Source organism: Mustela nivalis (assembly GCF_964662115.1).
Source record: "Mustela nivalis genome assembly, chromosome: 3".
Lineage (NCBI taxonomy): Eukaryota > Metazoa > Chordata > Mammalia > Carnivora > Mustelidae > Mustela > Mustela nivalis.
In genome coordinates, this window is record NC_139022.1 from 119,138,367 (window position 1) to 119,156,442 (window position 18,076).

The following is an 18,076-nucleotide window of genomic DNA, read 5'->3' on the forward strand; positions in this document are numbered from 1 at the left end:
AGAAATCCAAAATCGTGGTGTCATCAGGGTCATGCTTTCTCTGAAATCTTAAGGGGAAGACCCTTCCTTACCTTTTCCAACTTCTGGTGGGCCCACGGTTTCTTAGGTTTCTGATAGCAGAACTCCAATCTCTGATTCCATCTCCATATGGCTCTCTTCTCTCTGTGCATGTCTGTCTCTGTATCTCATCTCCTCTTTCTATAAGGACATATAGGACTCCATAGGGTTAAGGGCCCACCCTCCTCCAATATGACCTCATCTAACTAATTACATTGACCTATTTCCAAATAATGTTAACATTCTAAGGTTCTGGGAAAGACATGAATTGGGGGGGAGTGGATGACAGTATTCAACCCAGTGCAACATACAGAAACAGGAGGTGGTAATGTGGATGATGGCAAAAGACTAGCCCAGGCTGATAGCTCTATACCAGAGTAGAGGGCCACCAGCCCACATAGGGCAGATCAGATGCTCATAAAATTGAAATTCAGGTGTTGAATTAATGATAGATACATAGAAAACTGAACAAACAACAGTGACAATTAAAAGGCAACTGTTAATTCCAGGAAAAACAAAAGATTAGTTCATAGCCATTGCTCTGTAAGGCATATATAAGGAACAATGAATGCTTATCAAGCCAAAATTACAAATAAATATATGGGAAGGGTGGAGGAGTGGGAAGTGGTGGAAGTGAAAGGAGGAAAGAGTGATAAGTCCTTATCTTCCATAGTTAATGGATAAATTAATGAGTAAGGCCAAAAACTGAAAAAGCCAGAGTTAGCAGTTCAAGTATGCACAGAGATATAGAGTAAATATTAAAAGAGTTGAAAACAGTATCCCTGGAGAAGGGGAAATGGGAGGGGAGGAGAACTAAGGAATGTTGTTTGTCTTAACAAACCTTGTAGAACTAGTTGAACTGTGTATATATATAAACTCAACTAGAAAAAAAAAATCACAACGAGAGAAAAAGACACAAACGGACCCAATCATCAACAGCCTGGTGCATTGCACACAGCACCCTGAGTCTATTTTATAGTTAACATATTTTATAATGAAACTCTAGAGTCAGCTTAACAGTGATTCTCAACTCGGGGCAGTTTTAGTCCCCCCACCCTCTGCCCCCATCCCAGAGGACATTTGACAATGTCTGGATTGTCACAACTCATGGAACGGGGAGCTACTGGCATCTAGGAGGTCAAGACCAGGGGTGCTGCTGAACTTCCTGTGAGGTACAGAGCACAGAAAGGCATCAACAAAGGACTCGTTCAACAACTTAACAAGAACCATGTGGCCCAAAATGTCACTCGCGCCAAGGCTGAGAAGCCCTTGCTCAACAGATGATGGGAAAGGGAAAGCCCTGGGAGGATGTCTGGGAAAACCTGGTTTCTTTAGACTCACACAACCCTTCTGACACCAGGTATGTGGGGTTTTTTCCCCTCACCGACCTGTTCTCCAATTCTGTGTAGACACCAACTGGGTGTCCTACAGCTCAATTCACCTCTAACACTATCTACCTGCCATTAGTGTCACATGTCACAGGTTAAGTGCTCATTCCCAAGAGACTGTCCCCCGACTTCAGGTGCCAATTAGGAATCCTAGGCTTCCTGATCAACTTCTGATCAACTGGCCATCAATCAGGGGCTCCCGTGACCCCCTCTCGGGTTCAATAATTTGAGAAAATGGCTCACAGAACTCAAGAAGGCACTTCATGTTTATCCATTTATTATAAAGAACACAACAGCCAGGGGCTCAGTCGATTAAGCGTCTGCCTTTGGCTCCCGTCATGACCTCAGAGTCCTAGGATCAAACCCGGGTCAGACTCCCTGTGGGGAGTCTGCTTCTCCCTCTCCTTCTGCCCTTCCCTCTACTCATGCTCACTCGCTCTCTATCTCTCTCCCAAATAAATAAATAAAATCTTAAAATACATTTATTTATTTATTTATATTTACTTACTTTTTATTTATTTTTTATTTTATTTTATAAAACAAAATTTTTATTTTATTTTAAAAAAAAATACAACAAGCAGAGAAAGTGATGCATAGAGCAAGGTTGAGGGGAGGGAGGGTATGTAGAGCTTCCAAAACCTGTCCAGGTACACCAGCCTCCTGACACCTCCCCACATTCACCGTCCCAGAAGCTCTCAGACCCCTGTCCTTTTAGGTTTCTATGGAGGATTCATTATGTAGGCGTGGCTGATTAAATCACGAGCCACTGGTGATCAGCCCAACCTGTAGTTCCTCTACTCTCCCAGGAGGTCAGGGGCCTGGGGCTGAAAAGTTGCAACCCTCTAATCCTATGACTGGTTTCCGCCATCCTTAGGGGCTTTCCAGAAGTCACCACATTAACATAAACCGAAGTGTCGTTGAAAGGGGCGCATTATGAATAATAAAGGATACTCTCTTCATCTTTCTAACTCTTTTCATGTAGGAAATTCCAAGGGTTTGGGGGGCTCTGTGCCAGGAACAGGGAGGAAGCCCAGATATCCATTTCTCGTTATAAATCACCGTATCACAGGAAGTCGCTGAGGTCCTCTAGGTAAGAAACCACACAAGGCTGAATTAAGAGACTTCTGTGGTAGATGGCACAAAATTGAAACTGAAGAGTGGTAGTGACAGTGGAGACAAGGGGATTTTCCCACCACCGTGTTGGGAGGACACTGGGCAACCTGTGGGGAGGTCCATGCAGGGAAGAGCTGAGTCCTTCTGCCAACAGCTGGTGACCGAGCTGAATTGGAAGGTGACCCCACAAGCCCAGGCAAGCCTTTGGGTGCCTGAAACCTGGGGCCACAGCTGTCTGCCGTCTCACATGACCCAACAAATTAGAACCTCCCAGATGCTCCAGTCCCTGATGCAGGAACAGTGAGATAATGCACACTCCTCGTTTCAAGCCACTAAGTTTTGGTATAATTTGTTATGCAGCAATGGATAAGACAAACGGGCAGTGAGAAAAAGATGGAACTAGGAATGACGAAGCAAAAACCAAAGGCAAGGGGCACCTGGGTGGCTCAGTGGGTTAAGCCACTGCCTTCGGCTCAGGTCGTGATCTCAGTGTCCTGGGATCGAGTCCCGCATCGGGCTCTCTGCTCAGCAGGGAGCCTGCTTCCCTCTCTCTCTCTCTGCCTGCCTCTCCATCTACTTGTGATTTCTCTCTGTCAAATAAATAAATAAAATTAAAAAAAAAAAAAAAAAACCAAAGGCAACACAAGAGGCCAGATGGCGGTGGGGAGGGCAGGGCCAGGGTCAACAACTCCAGCAACGACCACCGAGTCATAAGTGCCTCTATCATCAAGTGGGTCACGTTACACATTTCCAAAAACATCTGGCCTAACGGTGAAAGCCGAAAAGTAAGTTGTACTAGAAAAGATGTGTAGAAGAACCTCGCACAGGGTCCAAAACGCAGTAAGGGCGAAAATGGTAACAAAAGCAAACCCAACAGCTCACATTCTGGCACTGCTCTGTTCTCCTAGGTGACTCCTGCTCTGTGGTCCTAATTAACATTTATTTATTTATTATGTCGGGTGCTACACTCACACTCAGTCAGCTATTATTATCCCTGTTTCTGATGAGGAGACGGAGCCTCCCAGAACAGAATGTGGCTTCTCTACAGTCCCACCAAGCCAGGACATGAACCCACATCAGGCTCAGTTCAAAACCCACACTAATCCCACCGCACCATCCACATCTCTTATAGAACACTTATTTACATTCTGTGGGATTATTTGAATTCTCTTCCCTCAGTCTTTCTTCTAAAGAACTCTGCCAGTGTTCCTCTTCCCCCCACCCCTAAAAAAATCCGTGAATTATTGTTCATTCCTGAAATTAAGTGTCTACTTATTTTACTAGGGAGACTGGGAAAGCCCTCACAGGGCTGGAATGCGGGAACTATGAATGTAAAGCTTTTTCACGACTCTTCCTCATCCTCTGTCTCCTGGGTCTGGACGTGCAGCTATCCTGCCGGGCAACCTTCCTTGTCTCCCCACATGCCCCCACCCCTCCAGGGCACTGTCTGGCCAGAGCACAGCATTCTCTCAGCCCCATTCCCCTGGAAAATGTTGAGTCTGAGTTGATATTGACATCCATTAGGGAGCTGTGCAGCTGTTCCCACACAGCCAGCCCAAAGGCTTTCCGGAAATTGTTTGCATTCACGCGCCTTCTATACAGCCTGGCCACTCTGCAAAGGCCTGGCACCCCAGGACTGTGGCTGAGGTCGGGATGCACACTGTCTTTCACTCCTCTTTTCCTCTTCCCTGATTCCCTGAATGACTACTAAATTGAGAATTGATAGGTGAGAAAAACAGGTACTTCTTTCTTGCTATCTATAATAAGCTGAGTGGTGGGGGTAGGGGAGTTAACAGCTTTTTTTTTTTCCTTTGTGCTTATAGAAAACTATTATCATATTATTTAGATCTCATTTGGTTTAAGTGGCATAAATCCAATTCTAAATGGATTTGGCAAAAAGAAGAGTGTAATAACAGGGCATTGGAATATCTCCAAGCAAGCTGAAGAAAGAGCAGGGACATTTCCAGACAGGGTCACCATGTACAGTTGTGTAAGCTGCACACTGCACAACCCCAGGGGCCACTATATCAGATGGCAGTCATATGAATTTCACCTCCTCATGTGGTGCAGGGACAACTTTCTAGCTCTTTTCAGTGTTCCTCCTCCAGGTTTCAGGAATACCTGAAAGCAGGGTCTCAAATGTCACCAGGACTCTCTCTCTCCATCTCTGAAATGGGGTTATTTCTGAATATTGACCAAATCCTTCCCATTGGTGGGCTGGTTTCATTCTTGTCTGTGAATGGTTCCTTACTTCCAGCCAAGGAAGGACTAACTGGGGCTTTTATTGGTTCCAGCTTCAAACCTTCTAGGGAAAAGCTCTGACTGGTATATTCGAGCTTGGCTCCCATCCTTCCACCAATTGAGAAGCTGGATGGCTCAGAGGTGGGCACTACATTTGCATTAGCCTGAATCAGATTCCCACCTGAAAGGAGTATATCTGCCTAGTAGGAGATGTAAGAGCATATCCTTTGGGGAATTGAAGGCTTTTAACCCTTACTTATTTGCCTTTTTAAATTTTTTTTTTTTTTTTTTTTGGTAACTTCCAGAGCCTTTTGGGAACACTAAATACCCAACAGTAGAACAGGAAGACGGACGATATAGAAGTAAAATTGCTCCAGTTCAAGAGTGGGTGTGAAGTAAACTAGCCTCCTCTGCGATTTTCACTTGATGAGGTCGTAAGAGTTTTGGCAAAGTGGGGGATAGAGTCATATTTTGACTATGTGGGGGACATTATGACCATTCTGCAGTCACTCACTGGCAGCTTCCAAGCTTTCTGTCTTAAAGACGGAAAATAACAATTCTCTTCCCAAATTAGCTGCCCACGGATGCTTGGTAACTGCCTCCTTCAGGGGGCCAGGAAGAACAAAAAACAATCTCATAACTGTCCATTTTATCACCCTTGCATCCCCTCCCTTGCCTCCCACCTCCAACACTAGTGTGGAGGGCACACCCCTTTGCACTCTGATATTACTATCCCCCCAGCACTCTCTCTGCAACTTTTCTGAATCCCCAATTTTCACCCCAACTCTCACCAGTCACCACAGCTCAGTAGTTTGAATATTCAAGCCAGTTTGAATATTCAAGCCAGAGAAGGACTCTCTGGGTGTCATGAAATCAAGGGGTTACCCTGAAAGGGACTGGGGTCTTGAGGAATCCCAGAAAACAAACACAGCTGCCAAGTGCCATAACTATTCTTGGATCAGTTAATTCACATGTAACAAGAGGGGGGTGCGTGACCATTAATGACCAAAATAAATAGTAATCAATTATATGATGATGGTAATTACGCTTTTGAAATTAGCCTGGGAAAGGATGACCAAGGCAATTTTTTATTCCAGCTCAGGAAAATGGGACGCCAGCTGGGGCTAATAAGAGCTTTCATTAAAGCACTGAGCTTCATCCAGCACCGCGAAGAAAGCCCTCTCTGTCCTGTGGCCCGGCCCGGCCCTGACATGCCTTCTGCTTTTTAACAAGAACTGAAAGGTGGCGAGACAAACAGTTCTTGCCTTGGCACCAGGCAAAGTCGGCCTTTGAAAAGGCAGTGATTATTTTCAATGGCACAGTGCTGGGGAGTTTCGTTTCCTTTACCCGTCTCCGCGCGCCTGGGTTCCCGCACCAGCTCTGAAATTGACGAGGGCAGTTGGTGGCAGTCGATGACCCCGGGGCAGAGGGTCTAGGCAGGCGAGGACCCGCCAGCACAGCTTGCAGGTCTTGCTGGGGTAGGGGCCAGAGGAAAGAAAAACGTGGTTTCTCCACAAGGGAGTGTGTGCCTTCCCTAGCACTTCAGTCCCCCAGCAGCTGCAGCAGAGACGGCCACTAACATTTCCTGGCCGGCCCTTCCACCCCCAGAGAGCGTTTTTGCCAGGCACACGGAGGCCCAGAAAACTCCTCCGCTCCTATGCAGACCGCACCTTTGGGAATTTCATGGAAATCACTCACTGCTGGCTCTTGCCTCAGTTTCCCTTTCTGCCTCTCTCCTGTTCACTATTTCTTGCTGTTTCTCTCCTGCCATGAAGAAACTAAAGAAAGCCTCTCTCTTAGCCACCCTGTAGCAAAGCCGAGGAGCTCAAGGGTTAGTGGGAATAAAATTCCCTTCTCCCTGTTTTGAGTCTGATGCTGTACTGACGACCCAAGCCTTGGATGGAGGCTGGCTCCCAACCAGGGGCGATTTTACCTGCCAGCGGACATCTGGCAACATCTGGAGGCCCTGACTGGCCTCCTGGAACATTGTGTTTCAAGGGGTGTAAAAGTCTAAACCCACCTACCGCAACAGATTTCTTCCAGAAAACTGCAGCCAGCCAGAGGCGGAACCACACATCAGGGTATTACACCAGTGACCCCGCCTCCTGGGGCCAGCGCTGGCCAATCAGAGTAGCTGCTCTCAGGAACGGAGGCAAAGGAGGAGGTTGCAGAAGCTCCCTTTCTAGCACTTCTACCAAAAGGGAGGACATTCCTCCCCTTCTATATATAGGCCAGTTCAGGTTGTCCATAAATCTCCAGAGTGATAGACCCAGGAAGGGCTCCCAAGAGGTTTGGGTATGGCCAAGAGCTGAGAACAAATCCCACCACGTGCCTTAGCCTCAACAGGCATTTGGCAGCTGTGCACTAGACCTTACTCCAGGTGCTTCGTATATGCAGATTCTATCCAAAGGGCAAGCCTGCGGGATTTTAATTCACGCTTTACCCCATACTGCGTAAGTTGTGCACCTTGAGTCTTTGTCTAGGTCTGACAGTAATCTTGTAAAAACTCAACTCAAAATCAACGCATTTTACTGTCAAAAAATGGTGTTTATTTAGACTTCACAGAAATTCTAGAGATTGGGGTTATGGGAACAGAAGCCTCTCATTTACTCAGTGCCACAACATGCCAAGCACTCTGCTAGACCCATGTATAGATTATTTCTTTGCCCAACTCCCAGAACCCCATAAGATACCCGTAGCCCATTTAAGGGACCAGAAAACTGCTGGGGGCAGAGCAGTGGCACAGAGCCTTGGCACTTACCTACGCATCTTGCCCTAGGGCTTGGCAAGATCCAGCATTACTAAGAGGTCCTGGGCTATAACAGGAGTGCAGCTGCATTGGAGCTGTCAGAATGGATGGTCAAGGGATCCCACAACATCTCCCTCCATCCCCGAGTGCTTCTAGAAACAAAATCTTGAGGCACACCTGGTAAGTCTGACTAATAAGGCAGAAGACGTTGGTTTCTAAATGGTTTGGTGTCCTCAGAAAAAGGGCCTGCTTTTTCTTTTCTTTTTTTAAATTCTTTGCTGGCCCATTCCAGGATCAGGAAATTCTTCCATATAGACACCCTCAGGCTGCTGCTTAAGCCAATTTCCTCCTCTCTGGTCCAGAATGTAGATGACGAACAGCTGGTGGCCACTGTCTCTAAAGAAGGTCTTGCATAAACCTGAAGACCAGTTACATAATCTGCCTTCTCCAAGAGCAATCACCCCAGTCCTCTTGAGTGTTTCTCAGAGATCATCTACTCTGCAAGTTTCCCCTGCAAGCAGTTTGACCACTTTGGAAGTTCTGTTCCTCTTAAGTTGGGAGACCACAGTCAGCTACAACATTGAGTCCATTACTCTACACAACACATGTTCTCTCATACACATTGTCAGGGGCGGATTTCCTAGTAAAACCCAGAGGGAAGCAATGGGAGACAGGGCCACAGGCTCAAGACATGTGAGTTCAAACGTATGTTTCCCCTTGCAATCGCTGTGTGACTAGAGGCTGGCCAACAGGACCGGCAAGAGTTCTCTATCTTTATATCCAAAGCAGAAGGAATGGCTTTCCCAAGGGGTTCTAACGAGACTGTATAAGTTAAGTGCTTGGCACCAATAAGAACACTCACCCCAGTAACTCTGATGACTTTACTGTTATGCCCTCCCTTAGTCTAGTCACTTCCTTATTCACAATTCCTCTGAATTAAACAAAGACAACAAACCAAAGACAGGAAGTTCTGACTGTCCTGTATGCCTCCCAAAGAACTAAGCCCACTGTCCTGGATGCGTTTGAACCAGACTGCTCACACTCCCATGGGGATCAGGCAAGGGGCTTTTACTTTGGGCGGGAATGGACTTGGTGACCTCCCCAAATCCCTTTCAAGTCCAAGATTCTAGTAAGAACTTAAGTCAACCCAGACTCTCACCCTTCACTCTTTTTCCACAAAGAAATCCAACCAGATTTTCCATGGAGGAAATGCAAGAGAGATGGTTCCCTCTACCCCTCACAACACACTTCCTCCGTTCTTCACCAGACATGCCTATCCTCCTCGTTCCCATTCTCTTATGCTTCCTCGGGTGGTCTTCACCTTATGTACTCCCCTGAAAATGCTCCATCTCTTTTCTGTTGGGTCAAGCAATGCAGCTTCGCCTTCAACCACGTCTACCCCATCCAGGTCAACCATAGCCAACTAATAGGAGCCACCTTCCTTAGTAGGCAGTAGACCATCTACTCTCCTGGGAGCATGGCCTCTGGAATCTCACTCCATGACCAAAAATATTTATCACAGAATTCTTTTTCTGTGCACATGGAATTTTTTTCTGTAAGAAGCTCCTACAATATAATTTTCTCCATCCTCTTGCGTGCAATTTAATGATTTCTGTCTCCAGTTCCAAGAGCTTATATTACCTCCTTGTAAAAAAAAACTATGCCAACAAATATTTATAACTGTATATTTTAAAAAAAGAAAAAAAAAGAAACTTCCCTTGCACATTTTATGTACTGACTTCATTGTGCTTTTTGTCTGGACCCAGAATCTAATAGAGCTAGGCTGCAGCACTGCAACTTGCCCATAGGTGGCACCAGCTCACACACTTTTATAAGTCAGCAAGAAATGCAGTCTTGAGATTGAGGTTTCAGGTTATGTAAAATGAATTAGCTTCATATTTCTTTGCTTTGGGAAACTTGAAACTTACCAACTATCCTTCCAGTAAGAGGGAGTAGCTGAACTGGACTCCCTCTTGCCAAGGCTCTGGTTGGTGGCGCTTTCCCAGTTGACTTGCCATGTCCATTTCTCACAGAGAGATCCCTTCTCCAGAGCACAATTTAGCCTCTTTCAGTTATTCCTGCCATGTCATAGTCAACAGGTGTTCCCAACATCTTTTAGGAAGCATGTCAGGGAAATCTCCAAAGGCTGCAAGAACCCAGGATGCAATGATTTTGCTCTTAAGACATAGACAAGATCCTCCATTGAAAGGGGCTGGCCTCCTGCCTCCGGAAAGGAGTATGAGTCCTTCTCAGCCAGGAGACAACTGCTGGACATTGCCCACCAGTGTTGTCCAAGTAGGCAAACTCTTGGCTCCTTATAAATCCTCCCTCTGAGTTATAGTTTTTAAAAGTAATTGCGAAACAGCTTTGGGCGAACCAAAGGAAACGCATTGGACAGCACTTGAAAAACAACGTATGCCAACACGCTGCCTCCATCCAGGACTGGGACTTAAATGAAGGTGGACTTCACCAGGAGCAGTTTCTTCCCCAACCACTGCAGCTGGGCAGAGAAGTGGGACTGTAATGAGTTAGACAGAAAGCTAACTGATAGCCTTTTTAGTGCATTTTGGAAAACCCCAGCCTCCTGGACATTTCCACAATATCTGCTTCTCCCTTGCTGAGTCAGAGCTGGGCTTTGCAAAACTCATATTAGAAATGTCTGTTCTCCACGGTCCTTTCCAGCTGCCCCCCACCCCACCCCCGCCCACACATGTGCACATGCCTGGGATTCTTTTTCTCCTGGCTATCAGCCCCAGCCTCCACAGCCCATTCTTCCCATCCCCCAAGCCCCAAACCTAGGGAGCCTCACTTTCCTACCCTCTGCTTGCAAAGCTATTAGCACTCTGTCTCCTCTCCCAGATGGGCTCCCAGAAGCTTTCAACAGGCTGGGCAGAGCAAAGGCCTTCCCAAGACTGCAGCCCACCTAAGTGAGCGCGGAATCACACCAAGTTGTGCTCACTGATCACTCATTCTACAATCATTGGTCGGGAAACTACTGTGCGCCAGGCACTGGGTGAAGCGGCACTGGAGAACATAGACTACATCTGTGCCACTCTCAATCCTATTGTGTAACAGCTGCTTTCATTTTGTTGTTAGAAGAATGCCTGGAAATATTATTGTTGATATTGTGTTTGTTGTGACTACACCTTTTGCCTTGATGTGCCCTTTTCACATCTGCAAGTGATTTTGCCACATGCTATGAACTCTACTCTCCAACTTCAGTCATTTGTAAACCATCTTTATGAGTTTTACCCTAAGCATGTACCACCTATGTTTTATTGGCTTTATAGAAGTCTTTAAAATGACTCGCTTTCTTTACTTAGCTGTTTTTAAAAATTTTATATCACTACCATAAATGGAAAACTTGCCATAAATAGAAGGCAACCCTAAAATCAAATGCAATTTTAAAACTATGCTCTGAAATTTTAGCTAAATACAGAAACTTGAGCCTGTGCCCACTCTCTGTTAGAAAGGGGAGCACAGGATTGCATTAGACAGGTGTTAAAGGCAGTCTAGCACCACACTGACACTTACTCCTTAGCTTTATCCAGATAGTTAAGTGCCCTCACTGAGAAATGTAGTCCAAGTTCATGTCTTCTCCCTAACCATCGATAGCCACGTTAGTTTGCCACCAGTAACTTCCATAGAAATCAGTCAGCATGGCCACATTCTGCGGCAGTAACAGACAACCTTCAAATCTCAGCAGCCTAAAACACAAAGGTCTACTTCTTGCCCATACTAACTGTGAGTTGGCAGGGTCCACACTCATTCTTGTTGCTCAGAGTTCCAGTCAAAATCTTGAAGGTTGAGGGTCATTGTGCCAGAGAGAAAGGAGAGAGTAATACAAAGAAGGCACTGGGTGCACTGGTTTGTAACACTTGCCCCCAACAATGAAGTCTCAACCACTTCTGCTCACTATTCAATGGCTGACTCAAGTCACCTGGCCATCCTTGACTTCAGCTGAGCAGGAAGTACAATCCTACCATATCCTGGAAGGAGAGAGAGAGCTCCTCTCTCCTTTTTGTGATCAACCATACAGACTTTCATTCCATCCCATGCAGTGATAACACTGCCCCAAACAATTGGTCTCCAGCCTCCCCAGGCAAAGATTTCTATACCATTCACAACAACCAGGCAGACCAGACCACTTACCATGTTGTGACTATGACCATGCTCTGCACTTGTCTTCCCCTCCTCTGCTCATGGCTCCCACTTAATGGGACACCCCTCCCTGTCTCTTATCTTACTCACCCTTCAAGATTCTACCTATTCCTGAGGTTTTATCCACCCCCCAAATTGAAAGTTGTGTACTGTGTGTGTGTGCTTGCATGTGCGTGTGTTTTCCTGGGGGTAATATTTTAGATTTTCAGAGCTAAAAGGGATGGACTCCTCCATTTATAATAGAGTTTCTCAACCCAACACTGTTGACATTTGGGCAGGATAATCCTCTCGTGTGGTGGACTGTCCTGTCCATTGTAGTATGTTTAGCAGCAACCCTGGCCTTTGCCTCCAACTGTGACAACAAATTATGCCACAAAACACTGACTGTCCCTTTGGAGGGAGGGTAGAATTCCCCACAGTTGAAAACCAGTATTTTACAGGGCAACCCAAAGGAATTAAATATTGTACCCAAGGTGACACAATGAGTTGATGGCCAAAGGGACTGGAGGAATCCAGGTTCTTGATTCCCTCACCCCCCACCCCCACCTAGGATCTGGTGTTCTTGGCACCAGTGCATGGCTCTCCGGCTGGGAGAATAAACAAAAGAAATAGGCTGAGCTCATATTCCTTTGACACATTTGATGTTCCCATCGAACAGTTCCATAAAGAAATATGCTCTCTCTTGGGGCGCCTGGGTGGCTCAGTGGGTTAAGCCGCTGCCTTCGGCTCAGGTCATGATCTCGGAGTCCTGGGATCGAGTCCCGCATCGGGCTCTCTGCTCAGCGGAGAGCCCGCTTCCCTCTCTCTCTCTCTGCCTGCCTCTCCATCTACTTGTGATTTCTCTCTGTCAAATAAATAAATAAAATCTTAAAAAAAAAAAGAAAAAAAAAGAAATATGCTCTCTCTCACCTAAAACACACACACACACACACACACACACTTCTTGATCTAACAGTCTTTGACTTTTGATGCAGATAGCAGCACAATTTCATCAGCCTTTCATTCTACTATAAGGCAAAGAGTAGTGTTAATCCAGGAACAAGATGGCAACAGTATTATAACAGAGAGGTTCTGGGAGTTGCATAAAACTGGACAATGTATGCCCATCCAAAAGGCCAAGTATCACAGCAAGTTATTAGGATTTTTCAAAGAGATGAAATCCAAAATTTGATGAGATATCTTCTGATTATTAGAGGTTGGAAACTGACTTTTTTTTTAAAGTGCAAGTGCAAACTATAGGCCACATAAAATACGAGGTTTGACCATGAAGGCCGGCCACCCACAAGTGACCACATCATGTCCCGAGGTGAACATGTTCCAGCCATAGCTCACAACCCTCCCTGAATGTCAGCCATCTGGAGGGCTTTGAATCCCACAGAGTCCCACACCCCACTCCAGACCTGATGAACAGAAAGTCCCCAGGGTGGACCTCTGGGACCTGAGTTTTTAAAAGCTCCTAAATAATTCTGACGTACCAGGTCCCTCAACAGCTTTAGAAAACAGCATACAAACTCTTCCCCCAACTCCCCAGACTGTGAGCTCCTCAGGGCGTGGAGAGGACCACATCTTCTCTGTTTCAATTCTCCTCGTACCAGCCCAAAACTAACACAGGCTAGGTGCTCTTTAAACATTTACTCAAACTGAATCACGAGAAAGGTTGAAGTAGTAATTGCTTCCAGGCTTTTCTCTTGGATCTTATTAAAAAAACAAAAAACAAAAAGAAACAAACTCTGTGGTATTTGCTTGCAACATTCTTCTATCAATTCCAAGGTTCCTTAGAGGAAAGATAGCTGTGAAGGGCAGGGGAAGGGACAGTGGGCATGTCGTGTTATTGCCACTTTGAATAAAAGAATAAATATCTGCGATGAGGTTTTCATTCCAGGCAGGCTGAAGAGACTCAGCTCTCACCAAGCCCTGTCCTGGACAAGACTTCCTCTGGCTCCCTAGAGGGCAAAGAGGTCAAGGCTTCACCTTGCGTGGGCTGCCCTGGGGGAGAGGTGCTCCTTTGGCATCATTTATTGAATCCAGCAAACTTCAAATCCACCCACACCTCTTTCCAGCAGTTCCACATCTGGAAAGTTCCTTTCCAGATATGCTGGGACAAAGGCACAAAGATGCAGGAACAAAAAGGTTTGCTGCAGCATTGCTGAAGGGAGTGAAACTGGGGACAAACCCTAAATGCCCATCACTGGTCACGTCTGCAACTGACCGTGGTCCATCGGTACGACAGGAGACCAGCCGGCAGATCACCCCTATTTGTCTCCATCATGGCAACTCACTCAAGCCCTCCACAGTCCTCTCTGCCATTTGCATTTCCCTGGTCACTGTGTATTTTGGGTCTGAAACTCTAGATCATGGTCTCTCCCAGAAAGAAGCGCTGTGCATGCTTTAAGGAAAATTAAAATAAGATGAAAACAGAGAGGGAGGCCGACCACGAGAGGTGCTTAATTCTAGGAACCAAACTGAGGGTCGCAGGAAGGGAGTGGGCTGGGAGGATGGGGTAACTGGGTGATGGGCATTAAGGAGGGACGTTACATGCAACTGATGAATCACGGAATTCTACCCCTGAAACTTATAATGCAGTATGTGTTAATTAAATTGAATCTAAATAATTGTTTTAAAAAGAAGAGGTAAAAAAAAAAAAAAAAGGTACACAGCTACAGATGTCAAAAATATTCCCCCAATACAGTGCTAAGGGGCAGAGAAGTTCCAGAATGGCATGAGTGTCACAGAGTTCCAGCAGCAAGCAGAGGGCATACTGAAGGGCATGCAAGGGTGTGAACCAGAGTGTCACAGAGGAGCTGATACGGTGCTGGGGTCAGGGTAAGAGAGCCAGGAGGGGCTGTAAAGCACCTGGGTAACACCATTGGCAGGAAGTCACCGTTCACTTGGCCTCAGGGGACAAGGGAAGGCCTAAGGTTCCTGGAGTCCAGAGATAGCTGGACTGTGGAAGGAAGTTCCAGCATGGCCTGTGGCCTCAGGGACAGGGCCACTTCAGGAACCACGGGGAGCTAAGGCAGAAGCAGAAGGGGAAGAGAAAGTAAATACCTCAGCCTCTTCTCTTTTCTTCTCTCTCCTCTGGTCTTCCTACCTCTGGCTGGTGCTGCCCATTGGCCACCCTACTCAGAAGCCAGAGGCCCTGGGAGCCAGGGTGTTTGTGGGGATTGGCCTCCCAGACACAGAGCAGGGCAGAGAAAGACGGAGAATAGCTGGAGGGTCCGGGGAGGGGAGGCAAATGGAAAAAAGCCTCCAGAAACGTGGTTTGATCTCATTGGTGTAAATATATACATATGACATCTTTTCACATGCATGACATCTGAGGACACACAGCACACCACCCCCCAGGGGCCTTCTCTGGGAGTGGAATTTGGGGTGGTAAAGATATTCGAAAGGAGAACTCGACTTCACCTACATTGGTATTCTGGGAATCTTCAACAATGAGCAGGAGGGATCTTTAGAATAGAAAAATGTCATCACTGATTTGTAGTGCTGGACCCTAGAAATGAGAAAAAGAGAAAGTCTTTCCTGCCCCTGAAGACCAGGTGGGATCCCTCTGAGATACTGCCCAGAGCCAGGCACGGAGAACTGCAGGGACAAACGCATGGAAGCTGGAAATCAGATAGAGCATCAGGGTCAGCCAGCAGATGTAGTGGCTCTGCCATGGGGACGAGGGCCAGGCAGGGTCTAAAGCCAGATAGGTAGATCAGGACACAACCTGAAGGACCTTGAATGCCAGGAGTTGAGGGGGGGAGCTCTTTTCTGTTTGGAGGGTTCCATGTCTCCAGGAGCTTACTTCTAGCTCTGTCCATTGGCTGGGGAATCCTTGGACAATTTAGATGACTTCTCTGAGCCTCAGCTTTCCTATTGGGAAGAAGAGATTAATGACCTGCCCTGATCTCACAGGATTGCAGGATTCGATGAGATGTTTGTGTGACACCTGGTATCTAACTAACCCGCAATTCATCATGGTATTATTGTGAGGGTGGTTGACATCGGTTAAACTCACAGTGGAACTAACATGTGGCCCTTCTCTCTGCTGGGACCCCAGAGCTGGCAAGGTAAAGGCCCCAGGCTCCTCCCATCGGAGGAGTCAATATTGTGTGTTCTGTAGTCACAGTGTCCCCCTCACTGGGCCAGCTGTCTGACGGCCTGTAAACAGATGAGCAGGCGGGGTGGCCAGTGAGATAGTGCAGATGGCACTGAGCAAATCCAGCTGCACTTTTGGGAAAACAAGTCAGAAGTGACAAGGGCCCGTGTGGACATCTTTCTCTGTGACGGACGGCATACCCAGGGAGGCCTCCAAAGGAAATTATGAGATGGACCAGACCATGGCGTGCCGCGCCAAGAACTATCTCCACCCTGGATTTCCATGGCCCACGTCCACAGAGACAGTGCAGACTGCTGGAGGTCACCCTGGCCGGGCTCAGGCAGAGACCATGTGGGCCTTCAAAGGGCCAGTCTCTCAACAAACTTAGTCTTCTTGGTTCCCTTGTCTGTGTTCTTCCTCCCCACTGGCTCCTTCCCACTTTGTACACCTATGCTCCTCCCTCCCGAGGCCCCGGGGACAGACACATAACCAGGAATGCGTGACCCTCAGAACATGGAGCTGCCCACATCAGGCCAACCATGGCAGGACGTCCTGGGGGGAACTCTAGGGAGAAAGTCAGACTCTGGCTGGGGCTGGAGTTTCCAGCCACCGGCCGTGGTACCTCCTCCAAGCACTCTGTCTCTGCTACTTCTGAATTTGTTTCTTGAACCAGGCAAGCTCTGCCAAGATGCCTTGCCTTTGTATTCCTCTCTCCTCTCTACAACTCCCTTCTTCTCATCGGCCAAGGGCTATGCAAACATCTCATGCCTAGAATGCCTTCTCCTCTCCTGAACAGCAGCAAGTCCCTCCTTTGTGCCCTCCTGGCATTTGCTACAGGCTGTGCCTGGCCTAAGGCACCATCACATTCTTCTGCCAGGTTTGACCCTCCACAGCTCTGTGAGACATCCAAGGGTGTACGCAGGCACATGCAAAGACACGCACACAGGCACACACACACACACACGACTTTCTTTCACCTTTGATTCTAAGGTTGATTCCAAAGCTTTATGTAAAGAGGTAGGTGTTCTTGACATTCACAAGTCCATACAAAGAAAACATAAGCTTACACGAATAATCTGCCCACAGGGACACTCGTAGTAATACCACTCATTGCCATTATTATTAACAATGAGAACAAACATTTACCTCTATGGGTGGAGCGGGGGACACTGTGCTGATTATGTTGTGAGCATTCTCTCTAATCCTGGGGATGATCCCACTGGGTCGCTATCCTTATTTTAGAGGCAAGAAAACTGCAGTCCTGAAAGGTGAAAGGGAAATTTTTCTGTCCCCAGCTACAAAGTGGCTGATCCAGCTCTCAGACCCTTGTGGCTCCAGGGACGGCGTTCCCCCCCACCCAAAGCCCTCTGCTTTCAAGTTGCCTTTCTAAGTGGCAGGTGACCCTCCACTCCCTGCTGTGCCCACCCCGTGGCTGCCCAACCTGCATGATACTGGCACTCCCCGGCTTGTGTGATGGAGCAAGAGCTTCTCAGGGGATGCTGTGGCCCGCCGACAGAAGCTTCTTCAGTCTTCCTACTGCTGCTGCCCACTTCTGCTGCTCTCAGTGTTTATTATGCTTTGTTGCCGCGGGAAAGCTCCTGGTCTCCCTGTCTGTCTCCTGCAGTCACTGTGGCCTTCCTCATGAATATGTCTGGCAATGTCATAATGTGTTCTCAGAGTCTTCCTCAGCCACCAGTCAGGCCCACACTGACGCCTGCTTCCCTTCCTCCCACACCCAGGAGGTATGAGTGCTGAAAGCCATCACTTGAACTTGAGATCTGGAGCAATGACTCTGAAGTCCAGTTGCCTGGGTCAAAGGCCAGCTCTGCCACTCGCTACCCTTGTCACCTTGGGCAAGTGTGTTCTGCCTCAGAGCCTTATGTCTTTCCTCTGTCAAGACAATGATCTACTTTCTACGGCTCTTATGACAAAAGAAGGAGATGGTCAGTACAAAGAGCTTAGCACAGGCCCTCTTCATGAGAAGTACGCATTCAGTGCTAACTTCAAGTATTAAAAAAGGGTGTATGTGCCAGGCACTCTCCACAGTAGGCTGGAAGAGGGAGGCCCAGATCACAAATAGAACCCTTTGACATGACGTGTCAGCGTTAGGAGGAAGAGTGCTGGAGAATGGTGCTCGCCCATCGCTACCTCAGACAAGGCTCTCCCAGAAGAGATGCACCAACTAACTGCAAGGGACCCTGTGCCCCACTTCACATCTGTTATGCCCTGACATGGGTTTTCCTGAAATTGATTCTCACATAGTTTATGTTATCTCTCCCA

The 18,076-nt window shown here is 47.2% G+C and overlaps 1 protein-coding gene across 36 annotated transcripts in view; it reads right to left on the minus strand.

Moving 5' to 3' along the window:
* LOC309862336 (uncharacterized protein) overlaps nucleotides 1-18,076 on the minus strand; it is a 230,645-nt gene that overhangs the window by 35,227 nt on the left and 177,342 nt on the right. For 3 of the 36 annotated variants that reach the window (XR_014310454.1, XR_014310455.1, XR_014310456.1), the window contains one exon: nucleotides 72-198. The exons of the other annotated variants lie outside the window; for them this stretch is intronic. The gene's annotated coding sequence lies outside the window, so the exon portion shown is untranslated. The remainder of the gene's footprint in view (nucleotides 1-71; nucleotides 199-18,076) is intronic. 36 annotated transcript variants of the gene reach the window in all.